The sequence below is a fragment of the Heterodontus francisci genome, chromosome 49 (genome assembly GCF_036365525.1).
Source record: "Heterodontus francisci isolate sHetFra1 chromosome 49, sHetFra1.hap1, whole genome shotgun sequence".
Taxonomy (NCBI): domain Eukaryota; kingdom Metazoa; phylum Chordata; class Chondrichthyes; order Heterodontiformes; family Heterodontidae; genus Heterodontus; species Heterodontus francisci.
Window position 1 is genome coordinate 15,232,914 of NC_090419.1, and position 20,828 is coordinate 15,253,741.

At 47.5% G+C, this 20,828-nt stretch overlaps 1 protein-coding gene across 1 annotated transcript in view; it reads right to left on the minus strand.

Annotated features, from left to right (window-relative positions):
- Positions 1-19,822, minus strand: part of cenpk (centromere protein K) — a 37,728-nt gene extending 17,906 nt beyond the window's left edge. Inside the window, exons 1-5 of the mRNA XM_068024137.1 lie at positions 19,788-19,822; positions 19,069-19,206; positions 18,763-18,822; positions 17,945-18,017; positions 16,050-16,096 (exon numbers count right to left, since the gene is read on the minus strand). The gene's annotated coding sequence lies outside the window, so the exon portion shown is untranslated. The remainder of the gene's footprint in view (positions 1-16,049; positions 16,097-17,944; positions 18,018-18,762; positions 18,823-19,068; positions 19,207-19,787) is intronic.
- Between the last annotated feature and the right edge of the window lie 1,006 nt (positions 19,823-20,828).

Genomic DNA, 20,828 nt, shown 5'->3' on the forward strand with positions numbered 1-20,828 from the left:
GACTTTTAAGTAGGTTCACGGACTCCCAGGCCGCCTGTACTTTCTGCGGCCTGGACGGGTCCGTGTTCCACGTTTATATGGAGTGTGTGAGGCCCCCATTTGAGTATCTGAAGGGGCTGCTCCTCAAATTCTGGCTGCACTTCAGTCCCATGCTCCTGATCTTTGGGCACCCGGTGCGGAGGGGCTTGGGCCGGGAGGAGGATCTCCTAGTCGGTCTGCTCCTGGGCCTGGCCAAGGTGGCAATTCACAGGTCCAGGTTGCGGGCCGTCGGGGGGTCCGTCCTCCCCGATTGCCTGCCCCTCTTCCGCGGTTACGTTCGCGCCCGGGTGTCCCTGGAGAAGGAGCACGCGGTGTACACCGGTACGCTTGAGGCCTTCCGCGACCGGTGGGCACCGCAGGGACTGGAGTGCATCGTCGACGCCGAGAATGGCATTTTAATTTGAGTTTTTTGTTGATTTATCTGGTTTTAATAAAGTTACTTTCAAACAGTAAATATGTATATAAAGGGGGCCTGAGGAATAAAGGCCCCCTTGATGTGAAAAATATAAAAGGGGCCTGGGGTATAAAGGTCACCTTAAGAATAAAAAAAAAACGGGGGTTAGATACAGAGTAAAGCTCCCTCTACACTGTCCCCATCAAATACTCCCCAGGACAGGTACAACACTGGGGTTAGATACAGAGTAAAGCTTCCTCTACACTGTCCCCATCAAACACTCCCTTGACAGGTACAGCACGGGGGTTAGATACCATTCTCTGCCAAAAATGGCATTTTAATTTGAGTTTTTTGTTTATCTGTTTTTAATAAAGTTATTTTAAAATATGTATATAAAGGGGGGGTCTGAGGAATAAAGGCCCCCTCGACATAAAAGATATAAAAAGGGGACTGGGGACTATAGGCCACCTTATATAAAAAAAACAGGGTTAGATACAGAGTAAAGCTCTGAGGCTTTGTAATTTGTGGCGACCTAAGAAGGAGAAAGAGGAAAAAGTGAAAATCTTTTCCTTTGAGCAACCTTAAAAATTTTATAATATTGGTGATCTGGTGTGGAAATAGTTTGAATCCACTGACAGTCAGCCATTGCAAAAAAAAAACCGGGTTAGATACAGAGTAAAGCTCCCTCTACACTGTCCCCATCAAACACAGAGATCTGACAGAACAGGGGAGTCCTCACAGTGTAGGACACAGTGAAATATACTGCAGTATTTATAAAGAGAGTGAGAGCTGACTGAACAGGGGAGTCCTCACAGTGTAGGAAACAGTGAAATATACTGCTGTATTTATAAAGAGAGAGAGAGCTGACTGAACAGGGGAGTCCTCACAGTGTAGGAAACAGTGAAATATACTGCTGTATTTATAAAGAGAGTGAGCTGACAGAACAGGGGAGTCCTCACAGTGTAGGAAACAGTGAAATATACTGCTGTATTTATAAAGAGAGTGAGAGCTGACTGAACAGGGGAGTCCTCACAGTGTAGGAAACAGTGAAATATACTGCTGTATTTATAAAGAGAGTGAGAGCTGACAGAACAGGGGAGTCCTCACAGTGTCGGAAACAGTGAAATATACTGAAGTATTTATAAAGAGAGAGAGCTGACTGAACAGGGGAGTCCTCACAGTGTAGGACACAGTGAAATATACTGCTGTATTTATGAAGAGAGAGAGAGCTGACTGAACAGGGGAGTCCTCACAGTGTAGGAAACAGTGAAATATACTGCTGTATTTATAAAGAGAGAGAGAGCTAACTGAACAGGGGAGTCCTCACAGTGTAGGACACAGTGAAATATACTGCTGTATTTATGAAGAGAGAGAGAGCTGACTGAACAGGGGAGTCCTCACAGTGTAGGACAAAGTGAAATATACTGCAGTATTTATAAAGAGAGAGAGAGCTGACTGAACAGGGGAGTCCTCACAGTGTAGGAAACAGTGAAATATACTGCAGTATTTATAAAGAGAGTGAGCTGACTGAACAGGGGAGTCCTCACAGTGTAGGACAAAGTGAAATATACTGCAGTATTTATAAAGAGAGAGAGAGCTGACTGAACAGGGGAGTCCTCACAGTGTAGGACAAAGTGAAATATACTGCAGTATTTATAAAGAGAGAGAGAGCTGACTGAACAGGGGAGTCCTCACAGTGTAGGAAACAGTGAAATATACTGCTGTATTTATGAAGAGAGAGTGAGCTGACTGAACAGGGGAGTCCTCACAGTGTAGGACAAAGTGAAATATACTGCAGTATTTATAAAGAGAGAGAGAGCTGACTGAACAGGGGAGTCCTCACAGTGTAGGACACAGTGAAATATACTGCTGTATTTATAAAGAGAGTGAGCTGACTGAACAGGGGAGTCCTCACAGTGTAGGAAACAGTGAAATATACTGCTGTATTTATGAAGAGAGAGAGAGCTGACTGAACAGGGGAGTCCTCACAGTGTAGGACACAGTGAAATATACTGCTGCATTTATGGAGAGAGAGAGAGCTGACTGAACAGGGGAGTCCTCAGTGTAGGAAACAGTGAAATATACTGCTGTATTTATGGAGAGAGAGAGCTGACAGAACAGGGGAGTCCTCACAGTGTAGGACACAGTGAAATATACTGAAGGATTTATAAAGAGAGAGAGAGCTGACAGAACAGGGGAGTCCTCACAGTGTAGGAAACAGTGAAATATACTGCTGTATTTATGAAGAGAGAGAGAGCTGACTGAACAGGGGAGTCCTCACAGTGTCGGAAACAGTGAAATATACTGCTGTATTTATGAAGAGAGAGAGAGCTGACTGAACAGGGGAGTCCTCACAGTGTCGGAAACAGTGAAATATACTGAAGTATTTATAAAGAGAGAGAGAGCTGACTGAACAGGGGAGTCCTCACAGTGTAGGACACAGTGAAATATACTGCAGTATTTATAAAGAGAGAGAGAGCTGACTGAACACGGGAGTCCTCACAGTGTAGGAAACAGTGAAATGTACTGCTGTATTTATGAAGAGAGAGAGAGAGCTGACTGAACAGGGGAGTCCTCACAGTGTAGGACACAGTGAAATATACTGCAGTATTTATAAAGAGAGAGAGAGCTGACTGAACAGGGGAGTCCTCACAGTGTAGGAAACAGTGAAATATACTGCTGTATTTATAAAGAGAGTGAGCTGACTGAACAGGGGAGTCCTCACAGTGTAGGACACAGTGAAATATACTGCAGTATTTATAAAGAGAGAGAGAGCTGACTGAACAGGGGAGTCCTCACAGTGTAGGAAACAGTGAAATATACTGCTGTATTTATAAAGAGAGTGAGCTGACTGAACAGGGGAGTCCTCACAGTGTAGGAAACAGTGAAATATACTGCTGTATTTATGAAGAGAGAGAGAGCTGACTGAACAGGGGAGTCCTCACAGTGTAGGACAAAGTGAAATATACTGCAGTATTTATAAAGAGAGAGAGAGCTGACTGAACAGGGGAGTCCTCACAGTGTAGGACACAGTGAAATATACTGCTGTATTTATAAAGAGAGTGAGCTGACTGAACAGGGGAGTCCTCACAGTGTAGGAAACAGTGAAATATACTGCTGTATTTATGAAGAGAGAGAGAGCTGACTGAACAGGGGAGTCCTCACAGTGTAGGAAACAGTGAAATATACTGAAGTATTTATAAAGAGAGTGAGCTGACTGAACAGGGGAGTCCTCACAGTGTAGGACACAGTGAAATATACTGCTGTATTTATGAAGAGAGAGAGAGCTGACTGAACAGGGGAGTCCTCAGTGTAGGAAACAGTGAAATATACTGCTGTATTTATGGAGAGAGAGAGCTGACAGAACAGGGGAGTCCTCACAGTGTAGGAAACAGTGAAATATACTGCTGCATTTATGGAGAGAGAGAGCGCTGACAGAACAGGGGAGTCCTCACAGTGTAGGAAACAGTGAAATATACTGAAGGATTTATAAAGAGAGTGAGAGCTGACAGAACAGGGGAGTCCTCACAGTGTAGGAAACAGTGAAATATACTGCTGTATTTATGAAGAGAGAGTGAGCTGACAGAACAGGGGAGTCCTCACAGTGTAGGACACAGTGAAATATACTGAACTATTTGTAAAGAGAGTGAGAGCTGACTGAACAGGGGAGTCCTCACAGTGTAGGACAGAGTGAAATATACTGCAGTATTTATAAAGAGAGAGAACATAGAACAGTACAGCACAGTACAGGCCCTTCGGCCCACGATGTTGTGCCGAACATTTAACCTATTCTAAGATCAAACTACCTACCCTTCATTCTACTATCATCCATGTACCTATCCAAGAGTCGCTTAAATGTCCCGAATGTATCTGCTTCTACTACCACCGCTGGCAGCGCATTCCACGCACCCACCACTCTCTGTGTAAAGAACCTACCTCTGACATCTCCCCGAAACCTTCCTCCAATCACCTTAAAATGATGCCCCCTGGTAATAGCCCTTTCCGCCCTGGGAAAAAGTCTCTGACTATCCACTCTATCTATGCCTCTCATCATCTTGTACCCCTCTATCAAGTCACCTCTCATCCTTCTTCGCTCCAATGAGAAAAGTCCTAGCTCCCTCAATCTTTCTTCATAGGACATGCCCTCCAGTCCAGGCAGCATCCTGGTAAATCTCCTCTGCACCCTCTCTAAAGCTTCCACATCCTTCCTATAATGAGGCGACCAGAACTGAACACAATATTCCAAGTGTGGTCGAACCAGGGCCTTATAGAGCTGCAGCATAACCTCACGGCTCTTAAACTCAATCCCCCTGTTAATGAAAGCCAACACACTATACGCCTTCTTAACAACCCTATCAACTTGGGTGGCAACTTTGAGCGATCTATGGACATGGACCCCAAGATCTCTCTGTTCCTCCACACTACCAAGAATCCTGTCTTTAAACCTGTATTCCGCATTCAAATTCGACCTTCCAAAATGAATCACTTCACACTTTTCCAGGTTGAACTCCATCTGCCACTTCTCAGCCCAGCTCTACATCCTGTCAATGTCCCGTTGCAACCTACAACAGCCTTCCACACTATCCACAACTCCAGCAACCTGCGTGTCATCGGCAAACTTGCTAACCCAGCCTTCCACTTCCTCATCCAAGTCATTTATAAAAATCACAAAGAGCAGAGGTCCCAGAACAGATACTTGTGGAACACCACTGGTCACCGAGCTCCAGGCTAAATACTTTCAATCTACTACCACCCTCTGACTTCTATGGGCCAGCCAATTTTGTATCCAGATGGCCAACTTTCCCTGAATCCCATGCCTCCTTACTTTCTGAATGAGCCTACCATGGGGAACCTTATCAAACGCCTTGCTAAAATTCATATACACCACATCCACTGCTCTTCCTTCATCCATGTGTTTTGTCACATCTTCAAAGAATTCAATAATCAGATGATGAATGTAAAGGGACTGGTGGTCTGAGGTGCATTTGTTTTAATGCAAGAAGTGTAGTCGGTAAGGCAGATGAACTTAGGGCTTGGATTAGTACCTGGGAGTATGATGTTATTGCTATTACTGAGACTTGGTTGAGGGAAGGGCATGATTGGCAACTAAATATCCCAGGATATCGATGCTTCAGGCGGGATAGAGAGGGAGGTAAAAGGGGTGGAGGAGTTGCATTACTGGTCAAAGAGGACATCACAGCTGTGCTGAAGGAGGGCACTATGGAGGACTCGAGCAGTGAGGCAATATGGACAGAACTCAGAAATAGGAAGGGTGCGGTAACAATGTTGGGGCTGTACTACAGGCCTCCTAACAGCGAGCGTGAGATAGAGGTACAAATATGTAAACAGATTATGGAAAGATGTAGGAGCAACAGGGTGGTGGTGATAGGAGATTTTAATTTTCCCAACATTGACTGGGATTCACTTAGTGTTAGAGGTCTAGATGGAGCAGAATTTGTAAGGAGCATCCAGGAGGGTTTTCTAGAGCAGTATGTAAATAGTCCAACTCGGGAAGGGGCCATACTGGACCTGGTGTTGGGGAATGAGCCCGGCCAGGTGTTTGAAGTTTCAGTGGGGGACTACTTTGGGAATAGTGATCACAATTCCGTAAGCTTTAAAATACTCATGGACAAAGACGAGAGTGGTCCTGAAGGAAGAGTGCTAAATTGGGGGAAGGCCAACTATACCAAAATTCGGCAGGAGCTGGGGAATGTAGATTGGGAGCAGCTGTTTGAAGGTAAATCCACATGTGATATGTGGGAGTCTTTTAAAGAGAGTTTGATTAGCGTGCAGGAGAGACATGTTCCTGTGAAAATGAGGGATAGAAATGGCAAGATTAGGGAACCATGGATGACAGGTGAAATTGTGAGACTAGCTAAGAGGAAAAAGGAAGCATACATAAGGTCTAGGCGGCTGATGAAAGACGAAGCTTTGAAAGAATATCGGGAATGTAGGACCAATCTGAAACGAGGAATTAAGAGGGCTAAAAGGGGTCATGAAATATCTTCAGCAAACAGGGTTAAGGAAAATCCCAAAGCCTTTTATTCATATATAAGGAGAAAGAGGGTAACTAGAGAAAGGATTGGCCCACTAAAGGACAAAGGAGGAATGTTATGCTTGGACTCAGAGAAAATGGGTGAGATTCTAAACGAGTACTTTGCATCGGTATTCACCGAGGAGAGGGACATGACGGATGTTGAGGTTAGGAACAGATGTTTGATTACTCTAGGTCAGGTCGGCATAAGGAGGGAGGAAGTGTTGGGTATTCTAAAGGGCATTAAGGTGGACAAGTCCCCAGGTCCGGATGGGATCTATCCCAGGTTACTGTGGGAAGCGAGAGAGGAAATAGTTGGGGCCTTAACAGATATCTTTGCAGCATCCTTAAACACGGGTGAGGTCCCGGAGGACTGGAGAATTGCTAATGTTGTCCCCTTGTTTAAGAAGGGTAGCAGGGATAATCTAGGTAATTATAGACCGGTGAGCCTGACGTCAGTGGTAGGGAAGCTGCTGGAGAAGATACTGAGGGATAGGATCTATTCCCATTTGGAAGAAAATGGGCTTATCAGTGATAGGCAACATGGTTTTGTGCAGGGAAGGTCATGTCTTACCAACTTAATAGAATTCTTTGAGGAAGTGACAAAGTTGATTGATGAGGGAAGGGCTGTCGATGTCATATACATGGACTTCAGTAAGGCGTTTGATAAGGTTCCCCATGGCAGGCTGATGGAGAAAGTGAAGGCGCATGGGGTCCAAGGTGTACTAGCTAGATGGATAAAGAACTGGCTGGGCAACAGGAGACAGAGAGTAGCAGTAGAGGGGAGTTTCTCAAAATGGAGACGGGTGACCAGTGGTGTTCCACAGGGATCCGTGCTGGGACCACTGTTGTTTGTGATATATATTAATGATTTGGAGGAAAGTATAGGTGGACTGATTAGCAAGTTTGCAGACGACACTAAGATTGGTGGAGTAGCAGATAGTGAAGGGGACTGTCAGAGAATACAGCAGAATATAGATAGATTGGAGAGTTGGGCAGAGAAATGGCAGATGGAGTTCAATCAGGGCAAATGCGAGGTGATGCATTTTGGAAGATCCAATTCAAGAGTGAACTAAACAGTAAATGGAAAAGTCCTGGGGAAAATTGATGTCCAGAGAGATTTGGGTGTTCAGGTCCACTGTTCCCTGAAGGTGGCAACGCAGGTAAATAGAGTGGTCAAGAAGGCATACGGCATGCTTTCCTTCATCGGACGGGGTATTGAGTACAAGAGTTGGCAGGTCATGTTACAGTTGTATAGGACTTTGATTCGGCCACATTTGGACTACTGCGTGCAGTTCTGGTCGCCACATTACCAAAAGGATGTGGATGCTTTGGAGAGGGTGCAGAGGAGGTTCACCAGGATGTTGCCTGGTATGGAGGGCGTTAGCTATGAAGAGAGGTTGAGTAGATTAAGATTATTTTCATTAGAAAGACGGAGGTTGAGGGGGGACCTGATTGAGGTGTACAAAATCATGAGAGGTATAGACAGGGTGGATAGCAAGAGGCTTTTTCCCCCAGAGTGGGGGATTCAATTACCAGAGGACACGAGTTCAAAGTGAAAGGGGAAAAGTTTAGGGGGGATATGCGTGGAAAGTTCTTTACGCAGAGGGTGGTGGGTGCCTGGAACGTGTTGCCAGCGGAGGTGGTAGATGCGGGCATGATGGCGTCTTTTAAGATGTATCTAGACAGATACATGAATGGGCAGGAAGAAAAGAGATACAGACCCTTAGAAAATAGGCGACATGTTTAGATAGAGGATCTGGATCGGCGCAGGCTTGGAGGGCCGAAGGGCCTGTTCCTGTGCTGTAATTTTCTTTGTTCTTTGTTCTTAAGGCTTGTGAGGTATGACCTGCCCCTCACAAAGCTATGCTGACTGTCTCTAATCAAACCATGCTTTTCCAAATAATCATAAATCCTGTCTCTCAGAATCCTCTCCAATAATTTGCCCACTACCGACTTAAGAATGACTGGTCTATAATTCCCAGGGTTATCCCTATTCCCTTTCTTGAACAAGGGAACAACATTTGCCACCCTCCAATCATCCGGTACTACTCCAGTGGACAGTGAAGACGCAAAGATCATCGCCAAAGGCGCAGCAATCTCTTCCCTCGCTTCCCGTAATATCCTTGGGTATATCCCGTCTGGCCCCGGGGACTTATCTGTCCTCATATCATTCAAAATTTCCAGGACATCCTCCCTCTTAACATCAACCTGTTCGAGCATATCAGCCTGTTCCACGCTGTCCTCACAAACGACCAGGTCCCTCTCACTAGTGAATACTGAAGCAAAGTATTCATTTAGGACCTCCCCTACCTCCTCCGACTCCAGGCACAAGTTCCCTCCACTGTCCCTAATCGGCCCTACCCTCACTCTGGCCATCCTCTTGTTCCTCACATAAGTGTAGAACGCCTTGGGATTTTCCTTAATCCTACCCACCAAGACTTTTTCATGTCCCCTTCTAGCTCTCCTAAGTCCATTCTTCAGTTCCTTCCTGGCTACCTTGTTATCCTCTCGAGCCCTGTCTAATCCTTGCTTCCTCAACCTTAAGTAAGCTTCCTTTTTCCTCGACTAGCTGTTCCACATCTCGTCATCCAAGGTTCCTTCACCCTACCATCCCTTCCCTGCCTCATCGGGACAAACCTATCCAGCAGTCGCATCAAGTACTCCCTAAACAACCTCCACATTTCTGTCGTGCATTTCCCTGAGAACATCTGTTCCCAATTTATGCTCCCCAGTTCCTGCCTAATAGCATTGTAATTCCCCCTCCCCCAATTAAATATTTTCCCATCCCGTCTGCTCCTGTCCCTCTCCATGACTATAGTAAAGGGCAGGGAGTTGTGATCACTATCACCGAAATGCTCTCCCACCGAGAGATCTGCCACCTGGCCTGGTTCGTTGCCAAGCACCAAGTCCAACATAGTCTCCCCCTCTAGTCGGCCTATCTACATATTGAGTCAGGAAACCTTCCTGGACACACCTGACAAAAACTACTCCATCCAAACTATTTGCACTAAGGAGATTCCAATCAATATTAGGGAAGTTGAAGTCACCCATGACAACAATCCTGTTACTTCTGCACCTTTCCAAAATATGCCTCCCAATCTGTTCCTCCATGTCTCTGTTGCTATTGGGGGGCTCTATAGAAAACTCCCAAAGTGTCTGCTCCTTTCCTGTTTCTGACTTCCACCCATAATGACTCAGTAGACAAACCCTCCTCGACGACCTCCCTTTCTGCAGCTGTGATACTATCCCTGATTAACAATGCCACACCTCCCTCCCTATTCCTTTTGAAACATCTAAACCCCAGAACATCCATTACTGCCCCTGTGATATCCACGTCTCCGTAATGGCCATAACATCGTAGCTCCAAGTACTGATCCATGCTCTAAGTTCATCACCCTTATTCCTGACACTTCTTGCATTAAAATAGACACACTTTAACCCATCATACTGGCTGCAACTTAGCCCGGTCAACTGTCTAACCTTCCTCACAGACTCTCTGCACTCTGTATCTGCCTGTTCAACAGCTACCCCATCCACTGATCCATGGCTCCGGTTCACATCCCCCTGCCAAACTAGTTTAAACCTTCCCGAAGAGCTCTAGCAAACCTCCCGCCCAGGATATTGGTGCCCCTCCAGTTCAGATGCAACCCATCCATCTTGTATAGGTCCCACCTTCTCCAGAAGGTATCCCAATGATCCACATATCAGAGAGCTAACAGAACAGGGGAGTCCTCACAGTGTAGGACACAGTGAAATATACTGCAGTATTTATAAAGAGAGAGAGAGCTGACTGAACAGGGGAGTCCTCACAGTGTAGGACACAGTGAAATATACTGCAGTATTTATAAAGAGAGAGAGAGCTGACTGAACAGGGGAGTCCTCACAGTGTAGGACACAGTGAAATATACTGAAGTATTTATAAAGAGAGAGAGCTGACAGAACAGGCGAGTCCTCACAGTGCAGGACACAGTGAAATATACTGCTGTATTTATAAAGAGAGAGAGCTGACAGAACAGGGGAATCCGCACAGTATAGGACAAAGTGAAATATACTGCAGTATTTATAAAGAGAGAGAGAGCTGACAGAACAGGCGAGTCCTCACAGTGTCGGACACAGTGAAATATACTGAAGTATTTATGAAGAGAGAGCTGACAAAACAGGGGAGTCCTCATAGTGTAGGACAAAGAAATATACTGAAGTATTTATAAAGAGAGAGAGAGCTGACAGAACAGGCGAGTCCTCACAGTGTAGGACACAGTGAAATATACTGCAGTATTTATAAAGAGAGAGCTGACAAAACAAGGGAGTCCTCACAGTGTAGGACAAAGTGAAATATACTGAAGTATTTATAAAGAGAGAGCTGACAGAACAGGGGAGTCCTCACAGTGTAGGACAAAGTGAAATATACTGAAGTATTTATAAAGAGAGAGAGCTGACAGAACAGGCGAATCCTCACAGCGTAGGACAAAGTGAAATATACTGCTGTATTTATAAAGAGAGAGAGCTGACAGAACAGGCGAGTCCTCACAGTGTAGGACAAATTGAAATATACTGAAGTATTTATAAAGAGTGACAGCTGACTGAACAGGGGAGTCCTCAGTGTAGGACACAGTGAAATATACTGAAGTATTTATAAAGAGAGAGAGCTGACAGAACAGGGGAGTCGTCACAGTGTAGGACACAGTGAAATATACTGAAGGATTTATAAAGAGAGAGAGCTGACAGAACAGGCGAATCCTCACAGTGTAGGACAAAGTGAAATATACTGCTGTATTTATAAAGAGAGAGAGCTGACAGAACAGGGGAGTCCTCACAGTGTAGGACACAGTGAAATATACTGAAGGATTTATAAAGAGAGAGAGAGCTGACAGAACAGGGGAGTCCTCAGTGTAGGACACAGTGAAATATACTGCAGTATTTATAAAGAGAGTGAGAGCTGACAGAACAGGGGAGTCCTCACAGTGTAGGACAAAGTGAAATATACTGAAGTATTTATAAAGAGAGAGAGAGCTGACAGAACAGGGGAGTCCTCACAGTGTAGGACACAGTGAAATATACTGCAGTATTTATAAAGAGAGAGAGAGCTGACAGAACAGGGGAGTCCTCACAGTGTGGGACACAGTGAAATATACTGAAGTATTTATAAAGAGAGAGAGCTGACAGAACAGGGGAGTCCTCACAGTGCAGGACACAGTGAAATATACTGAAGTATTTATAAAGAGAGTGAGAGCTGACAGAACAGGGGAGTCCTCACAGTGTAGGACACAGTGAAATATACTGCAGTATTTATAAAGAGAGAGCTGACAGAACAGGGGAGGCTTCACAGTGTAGGGAACAGTGAAATATACTACAGTGTTTATAAAGAGAGAGAGAGAGCTGACAGAACAGAGAAGTCCGCACTGTGTAGGACACAGTGAAATATACTGAAGTATTTATAAAGAGAGAGAGCTGACAGAACAGCGGAGACCTCACAGTGTAGGAATCAGTGAAATATACTGCAGTGTTTATAAAGAGAGAGAGCTGACAGAACAGGGGAGACCTCACAGTGCAGGACACAGTGAAATATACTGAAGTATTTATAAAGAGAGTGAGAGCTAACAGAACAGGGGAGTCCTCACAGTGTAGGACACAGTGAAATATACTGAAGGATTTATAAAGAGAGAGAGAGCTGACAGAACAGGGGAGTCCTCAGTGTAGGACACAGTGAAATATACTGCAGTATTTATAAAGAGAGTGAGAGCTGACAGAACAGGGGAGTCCTCACAGTGTAGGACAAAGTGAAATATACTGAAGTATTTATAAAGAGAGTGACAGCTGACAGAACAGGGGAGTCCTCAGTGTAGGACACAGTGAAATATACTGCAGTATTTATAAAGAGAGAGCTGACAGAACAGGGGAGGCTTCACAGTGTAGGGAACAGTGAAATATACTACAGTGTTTATAAAGAGAGAGAGAGCTGACAGAACAGGGGAGTCCTCACAGTGTGGGACACAGTGAAATATACTGAAGTATTTATAAAGAGAGAGAGCTGACAGAACAGGGGAGTCCTCACAGTGCAGGACACAGTGAAATATACTGAAGTATTTATAAAGAGAGTGAGAGCTGACAGAACAGGGGAGTCCTCACAGTGTAGGACACAGTGAAATATACTGCAGTATTTATAAAGAGAGAGCTGACAGAACAGGGGAGGCTTCACAGTGTAGGGAACAGTGAAATATACTACAGTGTTTATAAAGAGAGAGAGAGAGCTGACAGAACAGAGAAGTCCGCACTGTGTAGGACACAGTGAAATATACTGAAGTATTTATAAAGAGAGAGAGCTGACAGAACAGCGGAGACCTCACAGTGTAGGAATCAGTGAAATATACTGCAGTGTTTATAAAGAGAGAGCTGACAGAACAGGGGAGACCTCACAGTGTAGGACACAGTGAAATATACTGAAGTATTTATAAAGAGAGTGAGAGCTGACAGAACAGGGGAATCCTCACAGTGTAGGACACAGTGAAATATACTGCAGTGTTTATAAAGAGAGAGCGCTGACAGAACAGGGGAGACCTCACAGTGTAGGACACAGTGAAATATACTGAAGTATTTATAAAGAGAGAGCTGACAAAACAGGGGAGTCCTCACAGTGTAGGACAAAGTGAAATATACTGAAGTATTTATAAAGAGAGTGAGAGCTGACAGAACAGGGGAGTCCTCAGTGCAGGACAAAGTGAAATATACTGAAGGATTTATAAAGAGAGTGAGAGCTGACAGAACAGGGGAGTCCTCACAGTGTAGGACACAGTGAAATATACTGAAGGATTTATAAAGAGAGAGAGAGCTGACAGAACAGGGGAGTCCTCAGTGTAGGACACAGTGAAATATACTGCAGTATTTATAAAGAGAGTGAGAGCTGACAGAACAGGGGAGTCCTCACAGTGTAGGACACAGTGAAATATACTGAAGGATTTATAAAGAGAGAGAGCTGACAGAACAGGGGAGTCCTCACAGTGTAGGACAAAGTGAAATATACTGAAGTATTTATAAAGAGAGTGACAGCTGACAGAACAGGGGAGTCCTCACAGTGTCGGACAAAGTGAAATATACTGCAGTATTTATAAAGAGAGTGAGAGCTGACAGAACAGGGGAGGCTTCACAGTGTAGGGAACAGTGAAATATACTACAGTGTTTATAAAGAGAGAGAGAGAGCTGACAGAACAGGGGAGACCTCACAGTGTAGGACACAGTGAAATATACTCAAGTATTTATAAAGAGAGTGAGAGCTGACAGAACAGCGGAGACCTCACAGTGTAGGGCACAGTGAAATATACTGCAGTGTTTATAAAGAGAGAGAGAGAGCTGACAGAACAGCGGAGACCTCACAGTGTAGGACACAGTGAAATATACTGCAGTGTTTATAAAGAGACAGCGCTGACAGAACAGGGGAGTCCTCACAGTGCAGGACACAGTGAAATATACTGAAGTATTTATAAAGAGAGAGAGCTGACAGAACAGGGGAGTCCTCACAGTGTAGGAAACAGTGAAATATACTGCAGTGTTTATAAAGAGAGAGAGAGCTGACAGAACAGGGGAGACCTCACAGTGTAGGACACAGTGAAATATACTGCAGTGTTTATAAAGAGAGAGAGAGCTGACAGAACAGCGGAGACCTCACAGTGCAGGACACAGTGAAATATACTGAAGTATTTATAAAGAGAGAGAGCTGACAGAACAGCAGAGTCCTCACAGTGTAGGAAACAGTGAAATATACTGCTGTATTTATGAAGAGAGAGAGAGAGCTGACAGAACAGGGGAGTCCTCACAGTGTAGGAAACAGTGAAATATACTGCAGTGTTTATAAAGAGAGAGAGAGCTGACAGAACAGGGGAGACCTCACAGTGTAGGACACAGTGAAATATACTGCAGTGTTTATAAAGAGAGAGAGAGCTGACAGAACAGCGGAGACCTCACAGTGTAGAACACAGTGAAATATACTGACGTATTTATAAAGAGAGCTGACAGAACAGGTGAGTCCGCTTATCAGTGATAGGCAACATGGTTTTGTGCAGGGAAGGTCATGTCTTACCAACTTAATAGAATTCTTTGAGGAAGTGACAAAGTTGATTGATGAGGGAAGGGCTGTAGATGTCATATACATGGACTTCAGTAAGGCGTTTGATAAGGTTCCCCATGGTAGGTTGATGGAGTAAGTGAAGTCGCATGGGGTCCAGGGTATACTAGCTAGATGGATAAAGAACTGGCTGGGCAACAGGAGACAGAGAGTAGCAGTGGAAGGGAGTTTCTCAAAATGGAGACGTGTGACCTGTGGTGTTCCACAGGGATCAGTGCTGGGACCACTGTTGTTTGTGATATACATAAATGATTTGGAGGAAAGTATAGGTGGTCTGATTAGCAAGTTTGCAGACGACACTAAGATTGGTGGAGTAGCAGACAGTGAAGGGGACTGTCAGAGAATACAGCAGAATATAAATAGATTGGAGAGCTGGGCAGAGAAATGGCAGATGGAGTTCAATCAGGGCAAATGCGAGGTGATGCATTTTGGAAGATCCAATTCAAGAGTGAACTATACAGTAAATGGAAAAGTCCTGGGGAAAATTGATGTAGAGAGAGATTTGGGTGTTCAGGTCCACTGTTCCCTGAAGGTGGCAACGCAGGTCAATAGAGTGGTCAAGAAGGCATACGGCATGCTTTCCTTCATCGGACGGGGTATTGAGTACAAGAGTTGGCAGGTCATGTTAAAGTTGTATATGACTTTGGTTCGGCCACATTTGGAATACTGCGTGCAGTTCTGGTCGCCGCATTACCAAAAGGATGTAGATGCTTTGGAGAGGGTGCAGAGGAGGTTCACCAGGATGTTGCCTGGTATGGAGGGCGCTAGCTATGAAGAGAGGTTGAGTAGATTAGGATTATTTTCATTAGAAAGACGGAGGTTGAGGGGGGACCTGATTGAGGTGTACAAAATCATGAGAGGTATAGACAGGGTGGACAGCAAGAAGCTTTTTCCCAGAGTGGGGGATTCAATTACTAGGGGTCACGAGTTCAAAGTGAGAGGGGAAAAGTTTAGGGGGGATATGCGTGGAAAGTTCTTTACGCAGAGGGTGGTGGGTGCCTGGAACGCGTTGCCAGCGGAGGTGGTAGATGCGGGCACGTTAGCGTCTTTTAAGATGTATCAAGACAGATACATGAATGGGCAGGAAGCAAAGAGATACAGACCCTTAGAAAATAGGCGACAGGTTTAGATAGAGGATCTGGATCGGCGCAGGCTTGGAGGGCCGAAGGGCCTGTTCCTGTGCTGTAATTTTCTTTGTTCTTAAAGCTCCCTCTACACTGTTCCCCATCAAACACTCCCAAGACAGGTACAGCATGGGGTTAGATACAGAGTAAAGCTCCCTCTACACTGTCCCCCATCAAACACTCCCAGGACAGGTACAGCATGGGGTTAGATACAGAGTAAAGCTCCCTCTACACTGTCCCCCATCAAACACTCCCAGGACAGGTACAGCACAGGGGTTAGATACGGAGTAAAGCTCCCTGTACACTGTGAAGGTGAAATTTTTGTTAAAATTATCTCACCTCTTGCTTCCCCAAACACGTCAGCACCTCCTGATTGACGAGCAAAGCTGCAGAAGTTTAAAACACAAGATAAACATGGGTTAACAGACCGGCCTGGTTAACTTAGGAGCCTGGAAGCAGAGGTCACAGATTGAAAGCCACTCGCAAAAGTAGGACGGAGATGATGAGAAGCATTTTCATGCAGCGAATTGCTTTGATCTGGAATGTGTTGCTCAAAAGGACGGTGGAAGCAGATTCAATCATCACTTTAAAAAAGAAACAGGATAAATACTTAAAAAAAGGGTAAAAATTGTCTGGTTATTTGGAGAGAATAGGGGAGGGGGAATAATTGGATAGCTTTCAAAAAGTTTGCACAGGCATGGTGGGACGAATGGCTACCTTCTGTGCATTATGATTCTCTCGACACAAAGGGAACCTAGGAACAAGAGGAGGCCATTCAGCCCCTCAAGCTGTTCTTGCATTCAATGAGATCATGGCTGATCTGTGACCTCACTTCAGATACCTGCCTTTGCCCCCGTATCCCTTAATACCACCGGACAACAAAAAAAAAACGATCAGTTACCGATTCAAAATTAACAACTGATCCAGCCGTTTGCGGGAGAGAGTTCCAAACTTCTACCATCCTTTGCGTGTCAAAGTGTTTCCTGATTTCACTCCTGAAAGGTCTGGCTCTAATTTTTACACTCTGCCCCCTTGACCTGGACTGCCCAATCAGTGGAAATAGTTTCTCGCTATCTTAATATCATGAAAGCTTCGACCAAATCACCTATTAAGCCTTCCAAATTCCAGCGAATACAACCCCAGTTTGTGCAATCTCTCCAGGTCATCTAACCCTTGGAGTCCAGGCATCATTCTGGTAAATCTACTCGGCACTCCCCTCCAAGACCAATGTGTCCTTTCTATGCTGTGGTATCCAGAACTGCTCGCAGTGCTCCTGGCGAGGGCTAATCAGGGCTTCGTATACTTGACGGGCTTCAGACAACTACCTTGCAGCTGAGTAATGTTAGAGAAACGGTGATAGGCCCCTCCCTCAACCCATTCTCTGCAAAGGCCACTGAGCATGTGTGTCCCTCTCCGGTCCCATCCCGAGGGTCTTTACAATTCAATTCAGTGCCTGATTTAGGGAAGGGTGTGGGGGGAGAAAAATCAGTTAAGGGTTCTGCTCATAATTGACCCGCACTGAAACAGACTCCCTTCCATCCACAGAGAGGAGAGTCGGCAGCAGGGGAAAAAAAAGTGACATAACAAAATTGGAAAAGAATCAAGATGCTACACGCAGCAAACTCACACACAACTGAGAAGGGAAGGATGAGGCAGAGTAAAAGCACAAGGAACAGCAAATCATGTCCCACCTTCAAACAATGCATTTGTTCGGAGAAAGGGACAATCAAACTTAAACCTACTAGTGTCAGCCGTGGCTCAGTGAGTGTCCCTCGTGCCTCTGTGCCAGGAGGTTCAAGGCCCCACCCCACAGCCTCGTGGCCCTTAATCGAGGCCCAATACTCCACCGGTGCCAGTATGGAGGGAACGCCACACTGCTGGAGGGCCGGCACCGAGGGAGCACCATCCCATCAGAGGGGCATTCAAGGCCCCCGATCTGCCCTCTGTGATGGACCTAAAAGGTCCCCCCAGCAACCTTTAGAAGAGCAATATTCATCCCTCAACCATCACTAAAAGAACAGATTATCTGGACATTCTCAGATTGCTGTCAGTGGGAGCTTGCTGTGCGCAAACTGGCTGCCACATTTCCGACATTCCAATTCAGGAAAAAGTCACTCATTGACTGTGAAGCACTCTGGGACGTCCGCAGGTGGTGAAAGGCGCTGGGAAACAGGAGTTCTGAAAGACCCCCTCATGCCCAAGTGTTTCTGGCTACAGCCTGGCCCTCTACTTACGCTTGGGAGTTCTGCTCTTCTGGACGCTCAGCTCCGCCAGGAGGGCTCTTTCCCGAGCCAACAGTACAGCCAGCTGTCGGGGGTGGGGGGGGCAAAAACAAACATCGGTCAGAAATCAGGAAAACCCAGTCAGGAAGTCCTTGGCGCCTGGTCTTTGGGGAAAATAGCGCAGGGGATTACACCTCTCTTGGTGGAGGAGACGACACCTCCACGAGCGCAGCGCTCCCTCAATACTCCACCCAAGCACCAGGAATAAACCTTTAACCCGCAATCTTCTGACCCCCAGAGACAACAGCGGAATCATTGTTCACCTGCCTCTATGTGACACATTATCGCGTGGGAGAGGCAGCTGTCCGGGTGGGCCCTCATTGTCAGCAACAGAGGGAGGGAGGAGTGTAACACACCCAGAGTGACGGGACAAAGTCTCCTCCGAGACAAGTGGGTGGGTGAAAGGTTTGCGTGGCTCCATCAATAGGACCCTCGGAGTCAGACGGTTAAGGGTGAGCGCCCCAGTCCAGACCCTTCGGAAGTGCCGTCCTCCAGATGAGACGTTAAACCCAAGGCCCCTGTCTGCCCTTCCAAAAGATCCCACCGTCACTATTCGAAGAGCCAGGGGGCAAATGAGCACAGAATGGAGGGAGGGGGGGGGGGGGGGGGGGGGAGGATATGCTGCTTGGGTCCAACGTTGCCCACCCTCATGCACTCAATGCTCCCCGGCATCTGCCTATTCTCACCGAGGGCAGGGCGGGGGGAACCGGGGAGGAGGCCAAGCAGCGGAGGGAAGGGTGGAAAGACGCAGCTGTTGAAAATGGACTCACCGGATTTTCCGAGTCCTGGACCACCTCCCTGGCGTCGGCGAGGGTGAGCTTGTTCTGAAACTGAAGAGCAGGGAGACGAGGTGAGTGCGGCAAACATCGTGGGAGCTGCCAGTGAAAACGGGCCACTTGGACGCAGACGGCCCCCTTAAAAAGATAGTATGGGGCTCACGTTCGCTCCCCGCCCCAGTGTCCTGAATCCCTCCTCAGAGGATGGATCGAGACAGAATTATGAAGCGGGATAGATGTAGAGAAGATGTTTCTGCTTGTGGGAGTGAGCAGAACTAGGGGGGGGGGCCACTGTCTTACCTCACCCAGTTCCTTCCAGACCTCGTTGCACTCCTCCAGTAGCTCCTCTTCTGCCGAGTCCGAGAGGCGGGTGGCATTGACGAGAGGCGGGGGCAGCTGACTCTGGTAGAGCGCCGAGCGCTTGGCCAGCTCCGCAGCCTGTTGGAAACACAAGGTTAAGGCAGCTGGGCGCTCAGTTCACACGGAGGCAAAGTGCACAATGCAATGAGCCAGCACTGTAGAGTGCAGCAGTGAACAGGACAGTTTATATATTAAAAGAGAGAGACCAGACGAAAGACTTGTGGTTTCTACAGCGCAGTTCACATCGTAAGAATGTCCCAAAGCTCTTCAACAGCCGGTGAAATATGTCCCGAGAGCACAGACACTGTTGCAGGAAACACAGCAGCCAATCTGCGCGCAGCAAGATCCCACATAAAGCAATGTAAACAATCCAGCTTAGGTGTTGGACAAGGGTTAAATATAGGCTGAGTCACAAAGCTGTGAAGCACTTTTTGGGACAGCCCGTGTTCGTGAAAGGCGCTATAGAAATGCAAGTCCCTCATCTCCGGAATCATTGCAGTAAATGATTCCCTTCTTTTGATAAGGAGGGGGGAAATATACAGCATCAATCATATCATATCACTGCTATATTGGAGGACCCAAAGAAAGAGTCCGCTCGGCCAATTTTTTACGGGATAAACGCACACGATCTGTGACATGCAAAGACAGGAGAGACTAACCTCTTGTATAATCTCATCTTGTCGATCCTATGAAAGAAGAAAATACGTTCAAATTCAGTGCCCAAAATTGAGATATTCCCAATTCCCATCTGGCAGCAGGATTAGGGGAAAAGGACACAAGCTGATGAGGCTTGGGGGCATGGTGGTGGAGACAGCTGGGTGTCGGGAGTGGTGTAGGGGGAGAACCCGGGGGTGGGAGGTGAGACCCGGGGAGGGAGCGCAGGGGAGAGAGCCGGGGGAGGGGGTGGGGAGAGAGCCGGGGGAGGGGGGGCGTAGGGAGAGAGCCGGGGGAGGGGGGGCGTAGGGAGAGAGCCGGGGGAGGGGGGGCGTAGGGAGAGAGCCGGGGGAGGGGGGGCGTAGGGAGAGAGCCGGGGAAGGGGGGGGGGGGGGTAGGGAGAGAGCCGGGGAAGGAGGGGGGGTAGGGAGAGAGCCGGGGAAGGAGGGGGGGGTAGGGAGAGAGCCGGGGAAGGAGGGGGGGGGGGGGGGTAGGGAGAGAGCCGGGGAAGGAGGGGGGGGGGGGGGTAGGGAGAGAGCCGGGGAAGGAGGGGGGGGGGTAGGGAGAGAGCCGGGGAAGGAGGGGGGGGGGGGTAGGGAGAGAGCCGGGGAAGGAGGGGGGGGGGGGGGGGGGTAGGGAGAGAGCCGGGGGAGGGGGTAGGGAGAGAGCCGGGGGAGGGGGTAGGGAGAGAGCCGGGGGAGGGGGTAGGGAGAGAGCCGGGGGAGGGGGTAGGGAGAGAGCCGGGGGAGGGGGGTAGGGAGAGAGCCGGGGGAGGGGGTAGGGAGAGAGCCGGGGGAGGGGGTAGGGAGAGAGCCGGGGGAGGGGGTAGGGAGAGAGCCGGGGGAGGGGGTAGGGAGAGAGCCGGGGAGGGGGTAGGGAGAGAGCCGGGGGAGGGGGTAGGGAGAGAGCCGGGGGAGGGGGTAGGGAGAGAGCCGGGGGAGGGGGTAGGGAGAGAGCCGGGGGAGGGGGTAGGGAGAGAGCCGGGGGAGGGGGTAGGGAGAGAGCCGGGGGAGGGGGTAGGGAGAGAGCCGGGGGAGGGGGTAGGG